Source organism: Bactrocera oleae, chromosome 6 (assembly GCF_042242935.1).
Source record: "Bactrocera oleae isolate idBacOlea1 chromosome 6, idBacOlea1, whole genome shotgun sequence".
Taxonomy (NCBI): domain Eukaryota; kingdom Metazoa; phylum Arthropoda; class Insecta; order Diptera; family Tephritidae; genus Bactrocera; species Bactrocera oleae.
In genome coordinates this window covers 44,754,489-44,779,185 of record NC_091540.1, presented here as the reverse complement: position 1 = coordinate 44,779,185, position 24,697 = coordinate 44,754,489, and the positions used below count along the sequence as shown (strand labels likewise).

Here is a 24,697-nt window from a genome sequence, read left to right as displayed (position 1 = left end):
GATATGCGTTACCACATTTGGTCCCGAACATATTAATTTGGGGGAATAATAACAAAGAAATTATTGGATGAAATTCTGTAATAAACAATTTAACTTCGAAAAGTTGAGAGTACCCTTCATTAATGTTTCAAGACTGCATCGATTCAGTCATACTCTTATCATGGGCAAATCTAGGAATCGCTTAGTGAAACTGTTATATCTCAGAAAGCTTCTAACACGTTTCTAATGGTGTATTCAAAAATTCACTACAAATGATGAAACCGCTTCAGGACACCCATTATTCAACATATTGTGCATCCATTTCTCGCTAACTGTATTATAAAACTAGGTTACTCGGTTGCAAGTCTGTCAATTTTACCAGCGAAATTTCATGGTTTCCCGTATTTACACTTTCACAACCATGGTGTGACAGAGCTTGATTTTTAGACTGGCAATGCAAAGCAGTATGTACCATATTCAAATAAAGCGCTTATTGTTGGCGCTTGCAGCAGGGAGTGGCGCTGCTATCCCATTGAATTGCGCTCAACGGCACATACCGTTATTGAAAGTGACAAAATATATGCACTTGTTTGTGTGCGTAGATATTACAAGCACCTATATCTCTTACATAATTCCCGTTTTCATTTTCATTTACCAACTTATTTACATTTATTAAGCGCACAGCGGCAGCCCGCGAGTGCTCAAAGCGCTTTTGTCGCGTGCTATATATATTATATATTAAATATATGCAAGTTTACTGTTATAAGTATTTAAAATGCGGGTATATATCACCGTAAATTTATTATTCATAGCTACTACAACATTTACAGGCAACTTTTTATTCATATAAATACTATATACATGGCAACACTGCGCTGCCTGCCCACACACAATGCGCGTCATTAATGGCATGCCAGCAGCAAACAACAGCGTCAGTTTTCCACGAATATAAGTAAATTAGTTTTAACATTTTCCATTTTTATTTGCATTACATTTTATTTATGTCTATTATGTCAATTGCCAACCCATGCAATCATATTGGCTGAGCACTATTTCTTTTTTTCCCCTTTGCTTTCTGTATAATATTCTTTTTTTCGCTCATTACGTTGTTGCTTTTATTATTTGTTTTTTTGACATTTTGCCATTTCAATTGGCGGCTTCGTTTGGCAGTTTCGCTGGCTTGTTGTCGGCTTGTCGCTTGTTATTTACTTGTAAAAATTAGTCAGTCTCCTCTGCCTCTTCATTGCTTATGATTTTTGGCATTCAACTCTTCAATATTAACCCGTCAGTTGTGTCAGTCAAACATGCTCTCATTTATTGCGCGCACAAATTGTCGTGCTGTGCGCGCCCCACTTCCAGCCTTCCTTCCTTTCTTTCGGCACAAAAGCATAAAAAAGAAAACCGTCGAAAGCACAACTCTTTCTCCATTATTTATACGTATTTTCCGGCATAGCTCACCAACCTTCATTTTAACATATTCCGTCGAGAGTTGGGGTTTTACTTACATTTATTTGTTCTCTCGTGCCTTCACTTTCGTTTGGCGATAAATATCTATAAATATAATGTACAATGTGTCCTTGTGCTTCGTTATTACTTCTGGCATTGCTGCTTCTCCATTCCTCACTCAGTTACGCTTTCAATGCTTTGCCACTCTCTATCCTTTCGCCTGCCAATACTGAAAGTTGAGTAGCAATGTTATTACCATTTTTCCTATTTCCTCCCATTGACGATTTGTACGCAAATTTTATTCGTTTAATACCATTAAACAGTATTGCATATTCTCCATCTGTCTCTTCTGCCTTACTTTCTTTTGTCTATTTCTATATCTGGGCTAGCGTATATATTTTCGGTGTAGCGGTTTTCATATAAACTTGGCCAATTTATTTTGTTTACTGTCAGTTTAATGTTGTTGCTAACTTATGTTGTTAGAGTGAGCTTCGCTTTAAGTGTTTTGCCAGAAATCAAAATTCATTTCCTCTCGCTGGTGAAAACGGAAAGTTCAATTTCAATGGTTGCATGTCTTCTGGGATTGCTTGGTGGTGTAGTACAATGTCGCTTCACTCAGTTTGATATTTTAATTTCTGATTTCATTTTTCTTTTGTGCTTTCAGCCTTTACAGTTCCGTTTAGAGCTTGGTTAACTGTTAATTGAGTTTAAGTAGATTGTCGCTCAGGTTTTTCATTATCTCTTATTTTTTGCGTTTATATTATTGGTGTTTTTGGATAGAAAAGTTTTTATCGTTGAAATTTCAAAGTACTTAAAAAGTGGACCCTGTCTTAGAAGGTATCAACTCTTTATCCGAAAGTTTATTGAAATCTTCAGCCTTTAGCCAAATGCTATTGTAGATAAATGTGAATATCCAATTTATTATCTAATTAAGCAGTCTTTTCATTGAAGAAATGTATTTTTAGGCTAGAAATATTATAATTTCGGTTTGTAACTAAATTTAGACTGACGATTTTGGACAAAAATAACTTAATTCGAAAGGTTAAGTTAGTTTAGGTTCTACAGGCTGGATGTAACGCCATACATAAACCTACAGTCTCTTTGTAATACCAGTTGGAGGTTATGTTTAATACGAGAAAAAGTTAATGGCGCGCAAGACGGCAATGCTTTTTGCGAAGTTTAATAGAGATTTGATAACTAATTCTGATACTTCATTCAGCCCCTTGAACTGCAAAGCTCCTCGATAACAAAGCTGAGCTCTAAATAATGGTATAAGAAGCGGAGGAGATGTTCCAGCATCTCACTCGAGCCTACTCCGGTGCATTTTCTACTTATTTCATCGTTAATAATGCCCCCATACAGCTCGCATATAATGTAAGTAAGTTGAGACCTGTGACTAGGCGAACAACCGTCTTGCAGTCTTTACGAGACCGTGTGAATTGAAAGTTGCGTGTTTGTCTTCCGCTCCCTTGCACATGATCTTAGCGATCCTGCATGCCCTTAAGGCATTCCATCTCACCTTGATCCGTCCGTCCGTCTGCTTTTTCGGAAATTTTATTATGTGTCGTTTTAAGTGACTTGCGTATTTCTTGTACTCGTACTACTCTTTTGGCAATCTCGTCGGATATTTTGTTTCACGGAATGCTCTTGTACGCGGAACGCAGTATATATTGTATGCAGTCGCGTTCCCGCAGCCACCATATCAAACATACTGCTTTCCTTCTCAACGTTATTAGATTTCCTGACCGCAAACGGTCGCTATGTGATCTATATATTTTCCACCGATCCCCTGCTTATTGAGCTATGCCCGCAGGTTCTTGTGGTAAATTCACTTAGATGCTAAGATTTCTACCTCAATGCAAATTCGTAAAAGGTTGAGTAACTAGTGCTCCCTTTATGCATACAGCAGCAAGCCGATGTATTCGCTCCAACAGCTTTCTGAATGAGATTTTTCTGGCAGCGGTCCATCACACCAAGGCACCGTAATGCCGGTTTGACTACCGCTGTGTATCACAAATCTATGAGGACAGGTGGAAGACCCCACGTAGACTCTTACATCTTCTTATATGCGTAGAGAGCATTGGCCTTTTTACCCTCTCTTCCACATTGAGTTTTCAAGTCCAAAATTACTCCCAGGTACTTGGTAGTAATTTTAGCTGTTTAACCTTTGGGGTTTTCGATGACGTGATCTTGTACCTTGCCTTGTACTTCCATGTGTAGAGTACCGTATCCATATCATTCTGCATTAAACTTCTTGCTGCTCAGTGAGACTTTTATCCATATTATGATGGCGGGCTCTATCCGGGCTATTTCAAGAATATTAACAATTGCGCCATTATAAATATTATTATATGCTCCACTTGTGTCAAAGAAGACGCCCAATGTATATACCTAATGCTCCAGGGTTCTCGCCATATTTAAGGATAGCGTTGTAGGCGTGCAGTGTTTTTGATAAGTTAGCCGCTGTACCAAGAGAAGTAATTCAAGTGACAACAAGCTGCCAATTTCAACATAAAACTAACAGATTTGAAACCACTGTATTTAAGTGTATGTGATTCCATTAAAAAATGGAATTTCTGGCATTTCCCAAACGCAAAGTTGTTTCCACCTGTCAACACTAGTATGACTGCAAGAGTTAGCTGTTGACACTTCTCTATTGGAATGGTTTCCAAACTCATATTTATACCATACACCGTATTTCAAAAAACCGTGTATGAATTATTTGAGTTTCGAAAACAATTGTTCATAACTTTGATTAAAAATGCAGAGAGTCTAGGTATCCAAAAAAAGTATAGTCACATTCCCTTAAAATGGCCAGCAGTTTGAACGCCACCTAGAATATAAGTAGAAGAATATTAAAAAGAAAAACTATTTTGAAAATGTTATGAAAAGAAAATAGTTGAAAAGTTATACTCCGATTTCGACAATTGTTGGACGTTAGATTTAATACTTTGTTGAAAAGTACCACGCCCATTGATACATTTTTAAACTGGCCATCCTGGTTGTGAAATTTAATGTTTGTGGCTTTTTTATCCCGTGCGTTATCGCACTTTTCGTAATTTTCAACACAAGTGTTAAATAGGGAGTGGACGTGGTTATTATTTGATTTTCACCATTTTCACTGTATAAAGGAATGCTAAAAGACTTCTTCTTAGCGAGTTTGGGTGAGATAGCTTCAGTGGTTTCGGAGATATGTAAATTTAACTATTTAGAGGGCGGGCCTACGCCCACATTTTAAAAATGTTTAGCCCACAAGTGCGCCTTACCACTGCGATCCCATGCACCAAATTACAGTTTTGTATCTTAATTTAGGACTAAGTTATGACACTTTATAAGTTTTTAACGGCGTTTTGTGGGCGTGGCTGTGTTCCGATTACGCTCATCTGCAAAACCAAACCACCTTGGGTGCAAGAAAAAACGTGCACCAAGTTGCATCAAGATTTCGCAATTTTTACTCAAATTGTCGCTTGCATGAACAGATGGACTGACGGACAGACAGTCATCCGGATTTGAACTCGTCTCGTTACCCTGATCATTTGTATATACATCTATAACGCCATATCTATCTCGATTAGTTTTAAGTGATACAAACAACCGTTAGGTGAACAAAACTATGAATAGCTTAATAGCTATCAAATTATGTTTTGAAAAAATTTCAAAATAGAGTTTCCAGCTTACGAAAAAAAAATTATTAAAATTTTTTTCTCTTTTTAATATTTGTTATAATTTCAAAAATGCCATACAAGTTTCCACAATTTTTTTGTTTAATATAAGTTAACAGTTTATTTCTAATAAAACTAGTAATTAAAATACTATTATATGTAGAAGAGGTTACAAGAAAATTTTTCAAACACTTTTGCAAGAAATAAGTAAAAAATTTATTAAAACTTAATAATTACTATGCAGAGTTGCCAGATTTTTTGTATATAAAAATAAAACTAAATTTATTTGCAACAACATGTCTATGTGACTGATATTGCTACAAATAAATATTTACTTTTCTTCAATATTTTATATATTTTTTTTGGTAAAATCCTTCATATGACACTGTGCACACAAAGATTTCCTAAAAATAATTCGTAAATGGTATTTTCGAAATTCCGTTCGTTTTAGTGTTTAGTGCTTGGACTGCTGCTGCAGTTGACACTTAGTTTCCCTAGTTTTATTTTTGGAGCTAGTCTATCACTTCACGTCAACTTCATCAGCATTGTCGAGCGTCATAGTGCTTAAACGCCAGCTGGCCAGGAGTGTGGTGAACTACTTCAAACTACTTTGCTAACTACCACACTCGAAAAGATGCAAAACGAAAATGAGTGCGGTTGTGTGTGTGCTGAGGAGCTCAGCTGGACACATTGGTTGTGGAATTTCAGTCAGTTCATTCTCAATTTCCGTTACATGCGCAGGAAGCTTTCGAATTCGTTTCGTTTTTTATTTCGCATGAGATTTTTGCATTTTTTCGCATTATGCTGTCGCATTTCTTTTTTACCGCAGGTTAAGCACATATTTGTTTATCTGGTTGACGTTTATGTGTGTGTTTGTAAATGTAGCTGTGTGTGTCTAAGTACTTGAAGAACGCTGCCGTGTCCACCGGTGTGCGCGTGCAGGTGCTGGCAACACCATGCAATCGAAGCCAACTACAGATGCAACAGCTGTTGAAGAGTTCCCTTGGTTTGTTGTTGATGATGTTGTTGTTGTTGTTGAAATTGGCATGCTGTTGATGACCCTGCTACTTGATAGCCATTCTATTTATTAGCACTTGATGGTGGATGGACTCTTTTACAAAAGCTAGATTTCATATGAGTTTGAATGGTGAATTTTTGTATATGCGTGTGTATATGTTTACCTATATTGAGTATGTATGATATTTTCATTGCATTCCATATATAAAGATATGTACCGTTATATATGTATAGTGCAAACGCGCTCTCGCCACATCGTTTTCCCGTTGCCTGTGTGTTGGTGCAGTGCAAACAAGCCAAGTTTAAATTTGATTACAAAATGATTTATGATCAAGCAAAGCAACAACAACAACAGCAGCAGCCGCTATGCAACTGCAAAATGCAAAAGAAATATAATCAAATCGTTCGTTATGAAAAGGGGACCAAAACAACAATGCACACATATTTCAGTTTAACAACCGTACAAAAAATTCAATTACAGTTATGTTGTGTAGCGTAGAAATTTATACATACAAGTATATACATATGTAAGTATATAGATATATATGTATACTATACATATGTACATATATACGCGTAGTTGTTAATGCAGATTCGTTGTACGTTATGTATTGTAATATATATGATATTTATAAGTGTAGTATGTATGTATTTCAGCATAAAAATATAGCCATTTCCTTATAGTTATATACATATATTAGTTAGTTAGTTTCTTTTTAAATGACGCAGTCAGTCACCTGTTAGCGCCACGCTTAGTAACACGTTTGTGCCACAACATATACACGTATGTACGTATGTGTGTATGTATACAATAAATGTACGTAAATCGTTCACGCGCCGATAAAGTTTCCACATGTGCCACGCATTTTTGTGCTATGGATATGTAAATTGATATTTTCATATTTTTCACAGCTTCAAGCGACTTGATTTCATGCAATTTTTTTACCATACTCCAGTCAAGTACGTGGATATTTGCTTGTGATTTTAATGCTTTTCAACTATTGTTTTCCTTTATTTAAACTTTTGTATGCAAATAACTTTTTTATGTATATTAGTGGGCTCTCATTCGTTCACGATTAACGTTAGCGGATAAAGATTTTTTTTTGTTTTTTTTTTTTTTTAATTTATACGTTAAATCACTCTTGCCATTTTAATAACCTACAGGAACACGGTTGATTTAATTAAGCACATGTATATGTACATATGTAAAGAAAAGTGTGGGAAGTGACCGTAAAGTTAATTGAACAGTTTTTTTTATCCTTAACAGGGAAATAAACCAACAATATACATTAAGTGTGTTACGAAGTTTTCAACGTCCAGAAGCAAACGTCGGAGACTCTATAAAGTACCCTTGTGAAGGGTATTATAGCTTTGGTGTAACCATAGTTAGAGTTTTTCTTGTTTTTTGGTTTATAAATTAAACTTCATGTCACTGTGCTTAGTTGATGCTTCTGCACTCCCCGCTATTATTTTTATTTATTAAAATTTAATAATATTTTTAATCAATAATTTAGTTATATATAATACATATGTATTTTTTCAAATGCATTCCTATACAGAATATCACTTTTATTAGTCGATGTAGAAACTTAATTCGTATGGATGATTAGCTGCAGAGGTTAAGTGAACCATGGCTGTATCTGCTCTGTGGTTAAAAAGATGAGCTAATTACTAGACAATATAACCTCTGTTATATTTTTCTATTATAATAAAATGGAAAAATGCACGTAAAGAAACCTCTGGGCACAAGTACTTATCCATTTTTTTTGCTATGGTGGTTACTGTTAGAGACCACTATGGTGTACCTATGTATATTAAGTAATGTAATTGTGATATATATAAATATATATATCTGAAGGGTGGTCAGAGTAATGGTACTTTTTCAAAACCGTTTTTGACAGATCAGGCGTGAGTCGTGTCTAGCTGTCATGTCATTTTTGTTCAGTATTGTTCGGCATTTCATCATAGAAAGACCTGCGCCTGAACAGCGTAGACAAATCTTTCAACTATATTACGAAAATTCACGTTCTGTATAGAATGTATTTCGTGCGTTCCGCTGAACTTATGCTCAACATAATTAGTCTACTGAGCGTACTTCATCTTGATACCCAAAATTCATTATTGGATAATATTCGACCGAATATACCACGTCCAGCACGCAGTGAAGAAAATATAGCGGCAGTAGCACAGCGAAGACTGTGGAGAGACGATTCGCTTGGACTGACGTATGGACTGACTAGGCGTTTTTACGTCGAGATCCAAGACGTTCCAAGAAGATCCGACGTTTTCGAGCCAATTGTTCAGCGACAGGCCCATTTCTGAATCAATGGGTATGTAAACAAGCAAAAGTGCGACAGTTGGGACAAATATCAGCCTGAAGAGATATAAGAGCTGCCATTTCATCTAGAAAAATCAACGGTTTGGTGTGGTTTGTGGGCCGGTGGAATCGTTGTTGCATATTTCTTCAAAAATGATGCCGGTGAGAACGTAACCGTCAATGGCGACCGTTATCGCGCCATGATAACCGACTACTTGGTGCCTTAAATTGAAGCACGTGATCTCGACGACATTTTGTTTGAACAAGACTTTCCACACATCGCTCCCCCTACGGGTAGGGGTAAGAATTTACCTGCGGTAAGGCATACCTGTCGTAAAAGGCGACTAAAAGCCAAATGCACTATGACTGTTATTATGTACCTTGCTCAGTAATATCAGCATAGTATGTCAGAAATAGTGCTATAATACTCAGCTTGAACTTATATTATAGACTTTAAATGAAAAAGCAAATAAAGACATTTGAAGTTCAAGCGACAAATGTCACCAGTCATTGAGTAATGGGTTGCTCAACTGGCAGTAGTTTCGGCTACCCAGTCTTACCGAAGACTTTCTGGTACCACGGGGAGCAGAAAGCCCTTGGACTTCGGTCCAATCTGCTCACTGGGTTATGGCCCCTTTGGGGAGATTCGTGGTGGCTGTGGTTGAAACCTAAATGCAGGAAGAACTGAACATTCAGCCTAACTGTTTTTTCAGTTCTAAAAAGAAGTTGCTAAAAGCAACTGGGTTCCGTACCCGAAAACGGAAGAGGTTTTAGGTCGGCCTCGAATCTTACCAAGATGGTAGTGTGGGCCCAGACACACTGCCACTGGAAACCAAATTAATACTTGCAAATAGCTCGTATTATTTCGGGCGCTTATCAACGCATTGTATTGATACGTTGTGCTTTGGAGCACCGTGAGGTAGGGCCGTCGCTGGCAGGTACTCACGTAAATGAACAACGAAAGTTTTCCACACATCGCATCAATCAATAGATTTATTGAGACTTCGGTGATTGAAGTGATTGGCCACCAAGATCGTGTGATATCACACCGTTAGACTTTTTCCTGTGGGAATATGTAAAGTCTAAAGTCTTTGCGGACAATCTTGCTTCGATTCAGGTTTTGGAGCAAAACATCACGCGTGTCATTCGCCAGTGTCCAGTCGAAATGCTCGAACGAGTCATCGAAAATTGGAATTAAGAGATAGACCATTTGAGACGTAACCGCGGCCATTTGTCGCAACGACCGATATCGGTTCACTATATCACATAGCTGCCATACAAGTTAAATGATCGGGATCAAGTTCTTGTAAGGAGTTTTTGTTTTTGTGAATGGTATTATAGCATCGGTGAAGGGTATTAATAGATACTGAGATATCAATTTTTCTTTCAAATATTATGGAAAAAATAAGTAACTGAAAAGCGGACGACCTTAAATTAATATTAAGTGGTTGAGGTATCTACCAACTTATCCTTAAGAGTATAAAGTGAAAAATATATTCGATTGTTTGACCCACACTAGTTTATACGTAGATACAATCTCCAACCTTATATCACTTTAAACGCGGTATTTATAAAACAACCTTACACCCCATATATACTTACATACAGAGATCCGCCCAACTCACTCATTTAATTTCCTAGCTTAAAATAACTGTAACCATTCTGTGAACTGACCTTACCTAACTGCTTTTGGCTTTGCCGTTACTTAGCATTTAATGCAACGCAATGCAAGGAAAAAAAAAGTTATTTATGCGCCTTATGCTCGACATGTCCAGGTTAAGTGTTTAGTACTAAACATTTCCAAAGACATAATAAATTTCACAGCTGACATTGCTGCAGCATTAAAAATTCGCCAACAACTGCTGGCATCACTTTTGGCTTGTCTTCCTGAGGAGAGCGAAGACAACATTTACCATAGGATCAGTGGAAAAAAAATTATTCATAAGTCTAAGTATAGAAAATAAGTAGAAAAGTTGCGAATAAAGCTTTGCACTAAAACAAACAACTAATTGCCAAAGGTTTTTTGTGCCAGAACTCGCAGTACCTACCACACAACCACTTCGCCTGCTGCTGGCAATGTCGCTTGTAAATTTAGTATGATGTGGACTCGCAGCGCAGTCTACGTGCTACTAAGCAGCTTCTACTTTCAGTTTCTGCTTCTGCAGTTAATGCGCTGCATTTGTTTATTTATTTGTCTAGCATTTTTTGACCGCTTTGCATCTGCAACTGACTGCCGCATCCGAATGACCCCCTACATTCCACTCCTTTCCTCCATTCACATGCAGGCTAGCGCCACTTGTGCGACTGTCTGTTGATGTCGACATGTTTTACCTTGCCGTCTTTTGATGTGCTTCTGTTATTTGTTGCTTTTACAGTTGTTGTTGTTGTTGTTTGCAATTTTCATGAGTACTACTTTGCCAAATACACTATTTATTTTCGACTACCACTCGACAGCACACACACAAATATTTGTAGCAAGTTGTTGTTGTAGCGTTAGAAACAACAAAACTCTTTGCTGAAAACCTTTGACTACAGTTGGCACTAATAGCCGTATGCCATGTCCTTTTCCCTTACATACTACATAGAATTATACTTGTATGTTCGTCCGTACTCGTAACGTAGCCGCTCATACAAATGCATATGTAGGTACAAGTATGTGTATGCGTGTGCTCCTTCTTGCTTGTGTAATTGCCGTGTTGGTGTCTGTGGCTCTGACAGCCTTTTACCTTACAAGTGTGCTCGTCACCTTCATTGCCCGCCCGTTGGTGTTTGTGCAGTTCCGTTTTGCATTAACCGTTATATGACCATACACACACATTTCCACTTATGTTTGTATGTGTGCAGGTATACTCGTATAAATAAAAATGTCTCCAACCTCGTGAAGTGCGCTTGTTTTAAGTTCCTTTGCTCTAACCGTCCTGTTTGTGTTTGCTTGCCACTCATTCGTTTGGTTATAAATATCAGCGTTGTTATGTAATTGCATGTATTTTTTGTTTTATGTGGAAGTTTGTAAATACCCTCTAAGGAAAACTTCTACAAATTGTTATGATTATTTTAATTAACTTTATATTGCTAAGAAGAAGAATTAACGTTGGTATGATATTATTTTAGAAGGATCTACCACTCTTCTTTAGATGTTAGATAAATTCGAGGACTAGGTTTGCAATATGGCAACTCACCTGACAAGGTCGATTCTAACCCTGACCTATAGTAATCGAATCCAAAATATTAGTATCGTCTATGTTCTCCTTACTGAAATGCTTTGATATAGATTCAGCTACTTTAGTTAGTGGTTTCCAACTTTATAATTCCATTACAAGTATTCGAGTTTACGTCTTGAAAAATGGAGCAACTAAGTAGAAAGACGTGAAATACACCACTTTGTAGAATTTTTAAGGCAGCCATATTAGAGATATGAAGTATTTTGAACTTAGGCGGTGGTATCACACTTCTGATATATACAGTCCCTTGCGAAGCTGTAGTTGTATATCAGCTATCGACAAAGCGTTTTGTACCTATCGAAAAATCTTCTTAGCTGTTCAATTTCCATTTCAACTATTTCACCTGGATGTCTAAAGGTATGAGATCCGAGGTACTTTTGCCTTGACATGGCAAAGGCGGTTTTCGATTTTCGATATTGATGGAACTGCAAATTTTTTAATCTTATCGCATGAATCCTGATCGGACAGTGTTCAGTTGCAACGCCTACAACCATTAAAAGATGGAATTTGCTGAGAGTGATGAACTTCCTAGACATCTCACGATTTACTCTGGGACAAAAGGATCTTGCGACTGCAGAGCTGTCAGTAACTATTCAGTAGTGTGCCGCAAGAAGCTAAGGGAAACTGTTCCCATTCAGCGGTTAGTAGAACTGAAGTACCTGTTCAGCTTAACCTAACTTAAGTCCCAGTAGCCTTTAGTTCAAAGATCAGAAAAGAGAACTCTGAGTCATAAAGCCGAAAGCTTCGCAGCCACTTCCAAAGTAGGTTTATTTAAATTCCCAAAGCAGTAAGTAAGCTTCCAAAACCTCTATGTTTGGCTGTATTCTTGATTACTTGACAATTTTTTATGAAGCCTGTTGTCTACAACATCTGAAATGGCTTTACATAAATTATTATACAAATGTCTGTAATCTGTTCCGCTATAACCTAAAATGGATTGCTATTTCCCTCACGGCTTCTCAGGCTACGGATACAGTCGACCTCTCATCGTAAATACTACTGTACATATGTATATTTGTGTAAAAAGTATATAAGTATAAACTCATTCATCCATATGTTCACCATATGTGAAAATCCTTCTGCTCTTGAATGGGTTTTCTAGCGAATTAAAGTGCAAGCTCGCGCAGTTGCACTTGTGCAGCCTAGTCACTTGTCATAAACTTGGCGTAGTCGCTTGGTCTCAACGCTCACCTGTCAACGTGTGTCTACATCATCACTCTTATGTGGTTGCAATGTCATTCGTATGATTATGTTTATCACGAACACATGGCGATTATCACTGTTACCGTTGGTCGTATTATAAATAGCAAAGCTTTTGAAAGCTTTTCTACTTTCAGCTATTTTTCCTTATTTTTATGTTGCTACCAACAGCATTATCAGTTTATCTGGGGAATTATTATTCTATACGCATATGACCGTACTTAGTATGTGGCAGAAACAAGCAGTGGTAGTTTCTAAATAATTTTGGTGGGGCTTAGCAACTGTGATAGCAAGGGACTTGCGGTTATGCCAAAGCATTAAACAAATATTGCGTAAGTTCTTTATTTAAAATGAACAGATGTTCGCAAAAAAAAGGAATACAAATCTAGGGTCTAAGGTTCGAGAAATAAATCTATAACCTTAGATAAAACCTCGAAGCCACTAGCTACCAAGAAAATTTTCTACTTACTACCACTTGCATATGCTCCTTCATTCAGGTTGCATTTTCTTGTATTTGCACACCCTTACTCACACAGATATAGAACTCGTGCTAACTCTTCTGTAAAAGGAAGCGTAAAAACGTTTCGGTTACGAAGAGCTCTTTTGAAAGTACTGAGATGTATAAAGAGAACAACTGTGAAGAATGGACCTCTGTGTTGAACTAAACTTAACGAACATGTAAACACAATGGCTTCTACAACTAAATATATTTAAATACAGACTATACCATACATATGTGGTTGCAAGGCAAAAAGGGATGTCTTCAGCACAAGGGACATCTAGGCGAGCGCATACTTTTTAAAAATACGTAGAACTACCGCTATTCATAATATAAAGACACGTGAAAGCAGGTGTGTTGAAAACTCTACTGACATTAGGATATGTCAATTTGAAGCAAAATGCATGCTTTTTAGAATCGCTAAGAATTCTAAATATGCTTCTACATCGCACAGGGCAATAGAGTAGTGTTGTCTAATAGGCTATAAGCATTGCTGTATTTAGTTCAATTAATAAATTTATTTTGAGAGATTTTCAGTAAATTCGAGTTAAATAATTGTCAAGTGTACAGACTGCAGTGTTTGAGAAACTCTGAGCTAAATTTGACAGTTAATTGAATCATAAAATTTAGGAAACATAAACTCGAGTTTAACATTGCCAATTGTGCAATGTGCTGTTTAAGAAACTCTGAGTATAGATTCACAACTTATTGCGAAATATGATTGATGGGGTTCAACTTCAAAAGTGGTGTCTAAGGCGAGTTTTGTGTTTACTGTTAAACATCAAAAATAAACTCGAGTATTAGAAAATCGAAATTTTATTATTTGCTCAAAATCACCGTTGAAAGGTTGTCAAAACAAAATTTTGAACATATTTCGTCCACCCTAATGCACATGTTAAAAGTGGGTTACTTAGTAGTTACTTTTGTGCGCATGTGTGTGGGTCGTATGAGTAACTTTTATAAACTCTAGTGCGTCGTTTATTTGTTCTTTAAATCACTGCTTTACTGCAGCAATGTCATAACTAAAGATTTTTGGTTCTTTATTAATTACGCAGGTGCATATGATCAGCAGTGGTTTGCACTACCTTTTAACATTTTGCTTGCTATTATTTAGTATTTGCCATTGTGTATATGCCACACATGGCGCTTGAAAATTTCCCAGATATGGTTCGCCAGCATTTTCATATTTTCATAACTTAACTTATTGCGGTTTTGTGTGAAGCAAGCAAAATGCCACTGTGCGTCAAGAAATGCAGAATGTAAAGGTGTGTGCGTGTGTGTGTATGGAAAACTTTGCGTGCATTGCACCGGTTGCGCTCACCTTGTCTGTCAGTTGCCTTCACTATCTTTCACCTAACGTTTCTTTCACTTATGCCCAACGCTATTCAGCGCACACTAACCAGCGTTTTCCATACACCACACACAAGTGTACATATATATGAATCCACTTTTTGCTCCCGCTTTTTTTGATTTTAATGAATTGTAAATATTTGCAAGCTTTTTATGCACGTTTTATTTAGTTTTAGTTCTATTAGAGTCATAACCATACGCACGCCATCTTTCGTCTGTATGTGTGTGTGTGTGTCAGCATTTGAATACAGTGAATACTTGTGCGCTGGTGTGCCCACTGACACACGCACACACATACGTATTGATGTATGAAGCAATGAACGCACTTCTCTGCTTGTTGTATAAATATGATATAATGATGGGTTTGTATGGGTCCACACTCGCTTTCAAATAGTTAAACAAATAGAATTACATATGTACACAAATAATATAAAAGCTGCTTGCAGAAAACTTATTTTCTTTAGTATATGCTGAAAGTACTTTTTTCTAATGTCTATATTATTTTTCATATCATTAGTTGTGCAATGGTTTTTCATTTGATTAACGCTAAGTAAAGAAATCGCACTTTATAACTATTTCTTACTTTTGTTTTTAGAAAAAAATAAAAAAAAAACTATACATAATGAGTGCTTTAGGTTCGAATACCTTTCAAGAGCGTTCGTGATTTGTAGTCGGCTCTTTGAGTCTTTCAAAAATTTTATATTTCTGTCATTAAAATATATATGCATAAAGCGCGTGTGAGATAAGCACTGAAAGGGCTTTGTTCTTTGCAATTTTTTCTTTTGAAATAATTATTTTCTAGTTTCAATTGTTCTATAATACCCTTCCCCACAGCCTTGTATTTTCTTATACTAAGCGCTTTCTTACTACTCGTGTGCCAATGAGAGGCTGTTCTTTATTTCCAAAGTTTTATGAAACATGTTTTCTTATTGCAAATTTGCTTTTATGTTTATTTGTAAGTATATAGTGTTCTTTAATGAGATGAAATAATAAATAAGAGTATATGAAAAGCGCACAAATATCTGCTTATGAAACTCTGAATCTCGTGGTGGTCATTAGAATCAAAGATAGTTTCTTTTTCCAATTATAATTTTCATTACTACAGTGTTGGTAGGAAAGAAAAATATTTTAATTTTTCCAAGAACCATTGTTTTTTTAATATTTACACTTAGAAAGTAAGTTTCAGTGTCTCTTGCAAAAAAAAAAAAAATTAAAGCAACCGCTCCCCAGTAAAATTTCAACTTTTCGTTTAAACATTCAACTGCAGTCATTCACTTAAGTCATTTGCTTTTTCATTACTTTTAAATAGCAGCAATATAAATTATTCAGACTTTACTGCCTTTTCCCATTTCAAATTACTAAATAAATTCTTTACACCAAATATCTAAACGAAAATATGAAACAAAGAACGCATAATCCCAACAGCGACCTTCTGGCCACGGGTATTCGTATATTCATGGACCATTTGCTGGTTGTACGAGTGCTACTTTCCAATTACTATTTCAACACAGATATCCTTTATTCATTCATTCTATATATGTTTTGTATACATAGGCACCGATTGTTGCAATTGTAGCTGTATTTATGAATTCATGTGATACCTACAAAAATTGAAAACTAAACAGGGTGGCGCAAAGTGTGCCTAAACAAGAAAAAAAGTTTGCAGTTATCTGTTCGATCAGTTTGTGTGGCAGCTATACGCTATCCGATTCTTATATCTTTGTTTTGGACAATAACTTATGCCAAATGACGTGAAGATACCTCCTGAAATAAAAAGCTTTTATATACAAGACTTTGATTCTGATCGTTCAGTTTGGCAGCTTCTTAAGGAGGAAAGGTGATGAAATTTAGTTCGATATTTTGAAAAGAGAGGGACTAGTTCGCGTATATAGAGATGAACGTGGCTAAATTAAGTCAGCCCGTCACACTGATCATTTAAATATATATTTAATAGGGTCTCCGTCCTTCAGAGTGTTACAAGCTTCGTGGCAACCTTAAAATAACCTTTAAGATATAAAAAGTTTTCATTATGTTGCAATTGTCTGTGCATCAATTAAGTCTACATATATCTATAATCTATAATATAAAAACTATAATCTACAATTTATAATCTACAATCTATAATCTTTAATCTATAATCTATAATCTATAATCTATAATCTATAATCTATAATCTATAATCTATAATCTATAATCTATAATCTATAATCTATAATCTATAATCTATAATCTATAATCTATAATCTATAATCTATAATCTATAATCTATAATCTATAATCTATACTCTATACTCTATAATCTATAATCTATAATCTATAATCTATAATCTATAATCTATAATCTATAATCTATAATCTATAATCTATAATCTATAATCTATAATCTATAATCTATAATCTATAATCTATAATCTATAATCTATAATCTATAATCTATAATCTATAATCTATAATCTATAATCTATAATCTATAATCTATAATCTATAATCTATAATCTATAATCTATAATCTATAATCTATTAGCTATATTTGTTAGTGAATCATTTGCCTTCTTCTGTCTATGAAATCAAAATTCACGTATACAAATTTGATAGTGCCTTGTCCCAACACCTTTTGAAGCACCCTATATAAGCGAGTACACCTATTTGTGCAAATAAACATTTACAGCTATGCTTTATTGAAAAATTTTACGACAAACAACGAGCAAACCCTACACTTTAATACAAACTCGTACCCATATCCATGCTCTTACACACACACATTCACAGTGCGAGAGCGCAAACCATAGCACGCGCAGCACTACTAAATAGAAAATTTCTCTTTTCGGACATAAAATTGTTTTATGACTATGAAGAATTTTTATTACGCTTTGCATTCGTTAAGAACTCCATCTCTGTCAGGAAGGAGTTCCAGTAACGGAAAGGCTTATTGCTTGCAGCGTCGGCACTGATACCACAGCCACTGTTGCGTCTGTGAGTCGGAAAATGGAAAAGAAAGAAAAGGCAAGGCAGTGAAATCTTCTTGTAGTTGGAGGCTGCACGCCACAGGTGCAACGACTAATAAACCGGACCATAAAGGATACTTGATCGAATTGAGCTTACAACGGAGTCAAGCACCTGCACATAAATATTTATAGCCTAGAGCATGAGAGCTCAGCTCATGAATATATGTGTGTGTGTGTGAGATCGTTGCAGCAATTTAAAGAAAACAATATTCATGTTTGTTTGTGCGCGTGTGCGTGCGAAAGGGTGTCAGTGCGTGCATGCTGATGAATTTTTATGTTGATCTTAAGGATAAGAGTATTATGTGTGAGTGTGCTCACATGCTCGCATATGTACTTGTATATGCTTGTATATGTGCTTGTAAGTACGCAATAATAAATTTTACAAGCTATTATTCGGGTCAAGTAAAGTGCAGCAGACTTAATGGTAGCTTTAATTTTTAGCAAAATATTCCTTGTGTGATTGATTTCTACTCAATTCTTAATGATCATTTCGTTTGAACACGGTTAAATGGTTAAATGCTCGCCATTTCAACGCTCACTTGCAGTAAAAGTAAATTTAGCGTAAACGTAATTTTATAGCAAAAGTGAAAATAAATGGGTTTAGTACAACTCTGCTCCTTTTCAACAGTTTTTGTTTTATTGTGTAGCAAGTTAATGGAGGAAAAAGTGGTTATAAAACAGTTTGAGATTTGTTTTGTATGAATTTCTAATATTATGTAATTCAAAATTTATTTTATTATTTTATTAATATTCAAATTGTTTTTTTTTTGGAAAATATTTCGTAATTAACGAAAGTTAGTATGGTAAAGTGAAGTTAAATAAAGTTTCTGGTAAAATTTTCTTCGGAAGCTGTAAAACTGAGTTCAATTCACAATATTGAGGCATAAAATATGGGATGACCAGACTAAGCCACCATTCAAAATTATACTAATTAAAAAATTTGCTTAATCGTCATCAACTTTGGACTGATTTAACAAAAAAAAAAACATTTTCAAAATTTTTCGGTGCCTTCGGCTTTTTTGGCTTTAATGCTCTGCGACGCATTCATTGAAGCGGTTTTTTCGAAAACAGAAAAAAGTCATTGGAAACAAATACGGTGGCTGAGCGATGAGTCTCGTTTCGTATTTGGCTGAAAAGTCAGACATCATGCCTGCTTGTGACAGCGCATACATGTGCTTTAAAATGAGTCTAGCAGTCACACCTTTCATACCCAAAACTTTAATCAAAATGATTAAGTCGAACCATAAGTTATATTGAGATCCTCTGCATTGTTCTTAGACAAGAGGACGCTTTTCAAGTACGGTTCCTTTAACTTTTTCGATGTTGTTGTCCTTAAGAGAGGTGAATAGACGATTCGCATGAGGCAAGTTTTCGATGACTTCACGATCTTCAATTCCCAAAAGCACTTCGGCAACATTTCCAGCGATTCCATAGCCGTGATTCCATTGGATTGGGCTAGGTTACGTCGTAGGGTGGGTCTAAAATCTATGGGTCTGACTTGAACAGCTATTCGTCCTATGTTTTACCTATAAACTCCTAAAATTGGCTCATCATATTCTCATAGTTCAACGAAGCGTTTTGAGCTTACCAAAAATTTATTGAGGCTGTAAATATCAATTCCAACTACTTCGCTAGGCTCGCAGAAGGTGTGTCTTCCGAGTTACTTCAATTTTAGCCTCACAAAAGCCGGACAATAGAGGACAAAGTGACTAGATGATTCTACCTCGCTTTCTGTTGACCAGCCCTTGTCGTGCTCACTGGAGGTCCATCGTTCCAGCGCTAGAACGCAAGAGAACCGACTCGATTCCGTTGGAAACAAAAAATTGAAAGCAAACTCGTAGATATACACCTGTACCAGTGCGATTCAAATTTGATCAGATAGTACTGATTGATCTAACATGCAACACTTGCTTTAAGTACTGTTTGGATTGATTGCAACCCTAAAAATTTTGCTTGCCCAGAAATTGACTTACATTTGAACTCTAATTGAGGAATTAGATTGTTTATTGTTTAAGAGGTTTTTCGTAGTTTATAATCTTCATTTATATGAGGATTTCAACCACAACGAAAAAATTTCTTAAATTTTAAATTTTCAGTTTAACTAATTTTAAGATCGAAAGTGCAATCACATAAGATAATTAACTAAATAATATGATAACAACATTTATGCATCCTTTGAGGTCATCCAACTGCTACTAAAATTAAGTGCACAATCATAAATACATACGCATATACAAGTATGCAAATTCATTTTTGCCACACGGCTGTGCATTAAAACCAACAAATTTCATGCTTTTATTATTACTCACGGTGAGTTGAATGGCAAAAATATCAAAAATTTTCGACACGTTTCCAATTTGTCGAGACATTAGCATTGAGCGGCTAAAGCGCCCGAAAGCATGCTTCAGGCTACCTTAATAAAACTAATAACTAGATATTCATAAGTCAACAGCAGAAGTTATATGCTTTTCAGTTATGACAGACGCTTTGGAAGACTTTTGGCGAATAATGGTAAAAAAAAACACAAGCAAAATAATAAAATTAAAACCACACAAAAGTCAACCGAAAAACAAAAGCAACAACTAAGCAATATTTGAAATGTTTTGTCATTTAATCTTGCTCTTGTTGCCAAGCTGAGATTACACGCTAAGGGGGAAATGCGGTAAATCGCCGAAAAAGCATATCAAAATGTTAGTGGGTACAGTTTTAGTAAAAGGGCGCAAGCTGGGTTGGGGGCTAACTTGCAAAAATGAAATGATAACGGTTGAAAATTTGCGCTACCACATATTTACCGCCATCTCATTCGCTTGTAAGTCACGTTGCAGGTTACGCTAGCGTGTCGCATGCCAACAACTATTTTTTCTCTGCTTTTTGTCTGCCTCGACTTTATTAGAGAAAAAGTTTTCCAACTGTAGGATTGGTATGTAAAGCGTGTACTTTGTTGGTTGAGAAAAATATATAAGTTCGAAGACAAGCCTTTGTTCCAACTGAAAAATACCTGAGGGACTAGTTGGGCAAATTAGTATCTATAATAACTATAAAAATACTTATATTTAGTTATTCCGCAATTATATTTATGGTATATAAAAATTGTTTCAATAGAGTTCGGACTATTCGCTATAAAAGTTTTAATATGAACTAGTTACATACTAGTTATTTTCGGACCACACGTTGGTTTATTCATTATGAACTAGTTGCACTCTCTTTTAACTACATCGCTATACTTGCATGCTGATAACAAACCATCGAAGCGCACTTTATTCACTCACCAGCGGCAGATTCAAGCAGACATAAATATTATCAGCACAATATGTGAATGATGAATGTGTTTATATACGTATGTATGCGTATATCACATATATGTATTCTTATGTTGTTGCATGGGTATGCTTGCAGGATTCTGCTTGTTTATTTATTATACTTTATGTATATCCATCTGTGGTTTATGACATTTCATGTTGTTATCCTTTAATGTGCACAGACAGCCACACACGTGTTTCCTCTTATGTGTGGGTGCGTGTGTGGGTTCGTGTTTGTTTCAGCACATTTCGTCGCTTTCGTGTAAAAAGTTGACAAATGAGCTTCCTATGATAAGTAAGCTTACTCACTTGCCACTTCCGAAAGTATGAGCGAGTACATGTGTGAGCGTGTGAGTGTACGAATGTGTGGGTGTGGTTGGGAATTTAAACTTTTTTTTGGAGATATAGAGAAAAATTGCTACAAATTTGCCACTTACTGATATTATTTATTTATCTATGAAAAATAATTATTTCTTATAAAATAAAACAAAATAATTATTTATTGAACATAATATAATAATATCTTTTCTTCTTTCAGCTGTGGCATTTTTTAAAGTGAGTGAAAGTTTGAAATTTAGACTAAAAAGTGCTTGCAAGTCCGAATTGTGAAACTCTTTAAATATTCGGTCCATTGTCATATAAAGAAACGGTAAGTGTGTATATTTTATTGGAAATAATTTATTATATAAACAAATAGTTATTCACCTCGTAAACAGTTAATGGTAAAGGGGAGAGATTGGGGGCGATTCCTCCCGGGAATCAATAAGCTGCTAGTCTTAGTGTGTATTTTTTCATAATTGTTCGATATATTCTCTTTAATGAACGATATTTTATAATATGACACGTATATAGAATTCCGTCTCCCCAGATCGTCACTTATGTTTTGAAATGAAGTACATTAAGTCTACTTATACGAGCATATAGTATGTATCGACCGATATATATATACATATGTATATGAGATTAATGGAAATCATCGTTTTTTGGTCGATGAGGTATAGAATGAATTGTTCCCAGTTCAACTTTTCTTTTACCAGGTAAAATTTTGTTAAAGGAGCGTCTTCCGCTATACTGGTGACTCAGTTAACTGTAGGGTCGAAAATAATTAAATTCAGATTTTGGGTTACATCTTTGGAAGAGTTGTTACAGATCAATGGTGCAATATGATCTGAGTTTTGTTTCGATATCGTTGTGACTTATTAGCTCAAAGCTATCTTACAAATTAAAAAAGTGTCACTACAACTAAATTTGTTTCAGCACTGTCGCTAACCACGTGACAATTTCAGTGCAAACTATGCAACTGAGTTCACAAAAAAGTAACCAACTTAACTATATTGTCAACACTATGAAAATTAACCACCCATAGCGTTAATAGTGTTACCACATGGCACCAAGCAACTGCACAGCTTTAACTTGCCAAAAACATGCATACGCACGCATACATACATATATGCCAGCGCAGTCCAACTCGAGTTGTCAATGTTGCTGATGATGTGGAGATAGTTTTTGTGTGTGTATGTAGATTGACTTGAAATTAAAGTGTCTGCTGTTGTCAATTCTGTTGGACAACGCTGCATTTTGTTAACACTTATTCAGGCTCATACATATGTACATTCGTAAGTGTGTGAGTGCGTTGTTTATACTCACTTTTCTAGGAATTCTTTGGTTGTTGTTTGCAAGTTTTGTAACCAAACTGTGTGTTTACAAGTATGTGCATTTCTTATGTGTCTTCGTTGCAATTTCGATTTAGCAAGTAACTGTTAAATTGTAATATTTGTTGCATTTGTCATTTGTTGGACATGTGGCTGTCAGTATGACAAGATATTTTTGTTTCATTACAGGAAATTGCAAAAAAGTGAGTTTGTTGTATTTGTTATCTCTCGTGTTGCATTTAGATTAAGCTGTCATCGAAATGTCATAAAAGCAAAATTTTGACGAAAGACCAGAAAAGATTTTATCTTCGGCTACACTGAAGCGCTATAATACCTTTCACAGGTGCATTTATTATAATCTTATATCATATTTGGGTATAAAAAGATCTTTATCATGATTTTGATCGATCAGTCTGTAAGGCAGCTTTATGCTATAGTTCTCCGAACTTAATAATATATTCCTAGATTGTAGCGTTATCCTTGAGAATAGTCTATATCAAATTTCGTGAAGATATCTTATTATATAAAAAAGTTTTCCATACAAGCACTTCATTTTGACCGAATAGTTTGTGCGGCAGCTATATGCTATAGTGGTCCGATATAGGTGCTTCCGACGAATGAGTAGCGTCTTGGCGAGAAAAAAATTTTTAAACAAGTAAGGAAGGGATGTAACCGAACATTTTATACTCTGGCAAAGTCAAATGGTATACTCGTTTTAGATATCTTTGTGGATCTTGCCGCCTTGTTCTATGTTGACCGATATTTTCGGTAAAAAGTCAACCACAGGCACTGAGGTCCACATATTTAGTACCTAGGGCCTTGAACAGTTTTTGAATATTATGTACCGAAATCGGTTAAGCAGATCCCAAGATATGGGGTTTACCTAAAAGTGCCACGATCACTATCTAATTTTGAACGTGGTTCCTATAAAATCATCTTATGCAATCCCAAAGATAAAATTTATTGTCTCTGGCTTGTTTAGTGCTTGATTTATCGCGCTTTTAACAGTACCGTTATATGGGGAGTGGGCGGGGTTGTCAGCAGATTTCACCATTTTCACACTGTAGGTAGAGCTGCTAAAAACATTTGCTCCCAGTAAGTTATATCTTTAGTAGTTTAGGAGATATGCACATTAAACTTATTAGGGGCGGAACCACGCCCATTTAAAAAAAAAATTTAACTGCAGATGCCCCTCCCTAATTTGATCCTGTGTACCAAATAACAGTCTTGTATCTTATTGCGGAGCTTAGTTATGGCAAGTTATTTGTTTTTGATTAATGGCGTTTTGTGGGCGTGGCAGTTGTCCGATTACGCCCATCTGCAATACCAACCGTCTCACGGTACCAAGAAACATGTCTACCAAGTTTCATAAAGATATCTAAATTTTTACTCAAGTTAGAGTTTGCACGGACGGACAGACGGACGGACGGACAGACAGTCACCCGGATTTCAACTCGTCTCTTCATCCTGATCATTTATATATATATATATAACCCTATATCTAACTCGATTAGTTATAGGTGATACAAACAACCGTTAGGTGAACAAAACTATTATACTCTGTAGCAGCAAGTTGCTAGATTATAAAAAAACTGAGGGACTAATTGATGTATATACAGACAGATGGACAGACAGACGGATATGACCAAATAAACTTGTCCGCTATTCTTGTATATACATATATATTATATGGTCTCCTTTATAAACCTACTTTAACAGAAAGTTTAGCCGAGTTGGTGTTTTTTTCCAACTCGCTTATGAATAACACACCTTATGTAGTAGTAGTATGTACTTCATTAAAAATCCTTTAAAGTTTCAACCATTTTAAGGTAATTGCTGGATATTTTATTCAAGTTGAGCGTTCTTTTGCGACTCGCTTATAAAAGCAGAACCCTACGTTGCAATATACCGTGCTTCATTAAATTAATTACATACACAAACATTAAAAACCATTACGCAAGCAATGTTAGAACTTCACGTTTTAAAGCCAATACCTTTACTATAGCTCTGAAGGGGACTAAAAATTGAGACATTACATAATCACTAGTGA

The 24,697-nt window shown here is 35.7% G+C and overlaps 1 long non-coding RNA gene across 1 annotated transcript in view; it reads left to right on the top strand.

Moving 5' to 3' along the window:
* LOC118682756 (uncharacterized) overlaps window positions 1-24,697 on the top strand; it is a 105,778-nt gene that overhangs the window by 26,783 nt on the left and 54,298 nt on the right. Inside the window, exon 2 of the long non-coding RNA XR_011396946.1 lies at window positions 21,534-21,644. This is a non-coding gene — a long non-coding RNA (uncharacterized lncRNA). The remainder of the gene's footprint in view (window positions 1-21,533; window positions 21,645-24,697) is intronic.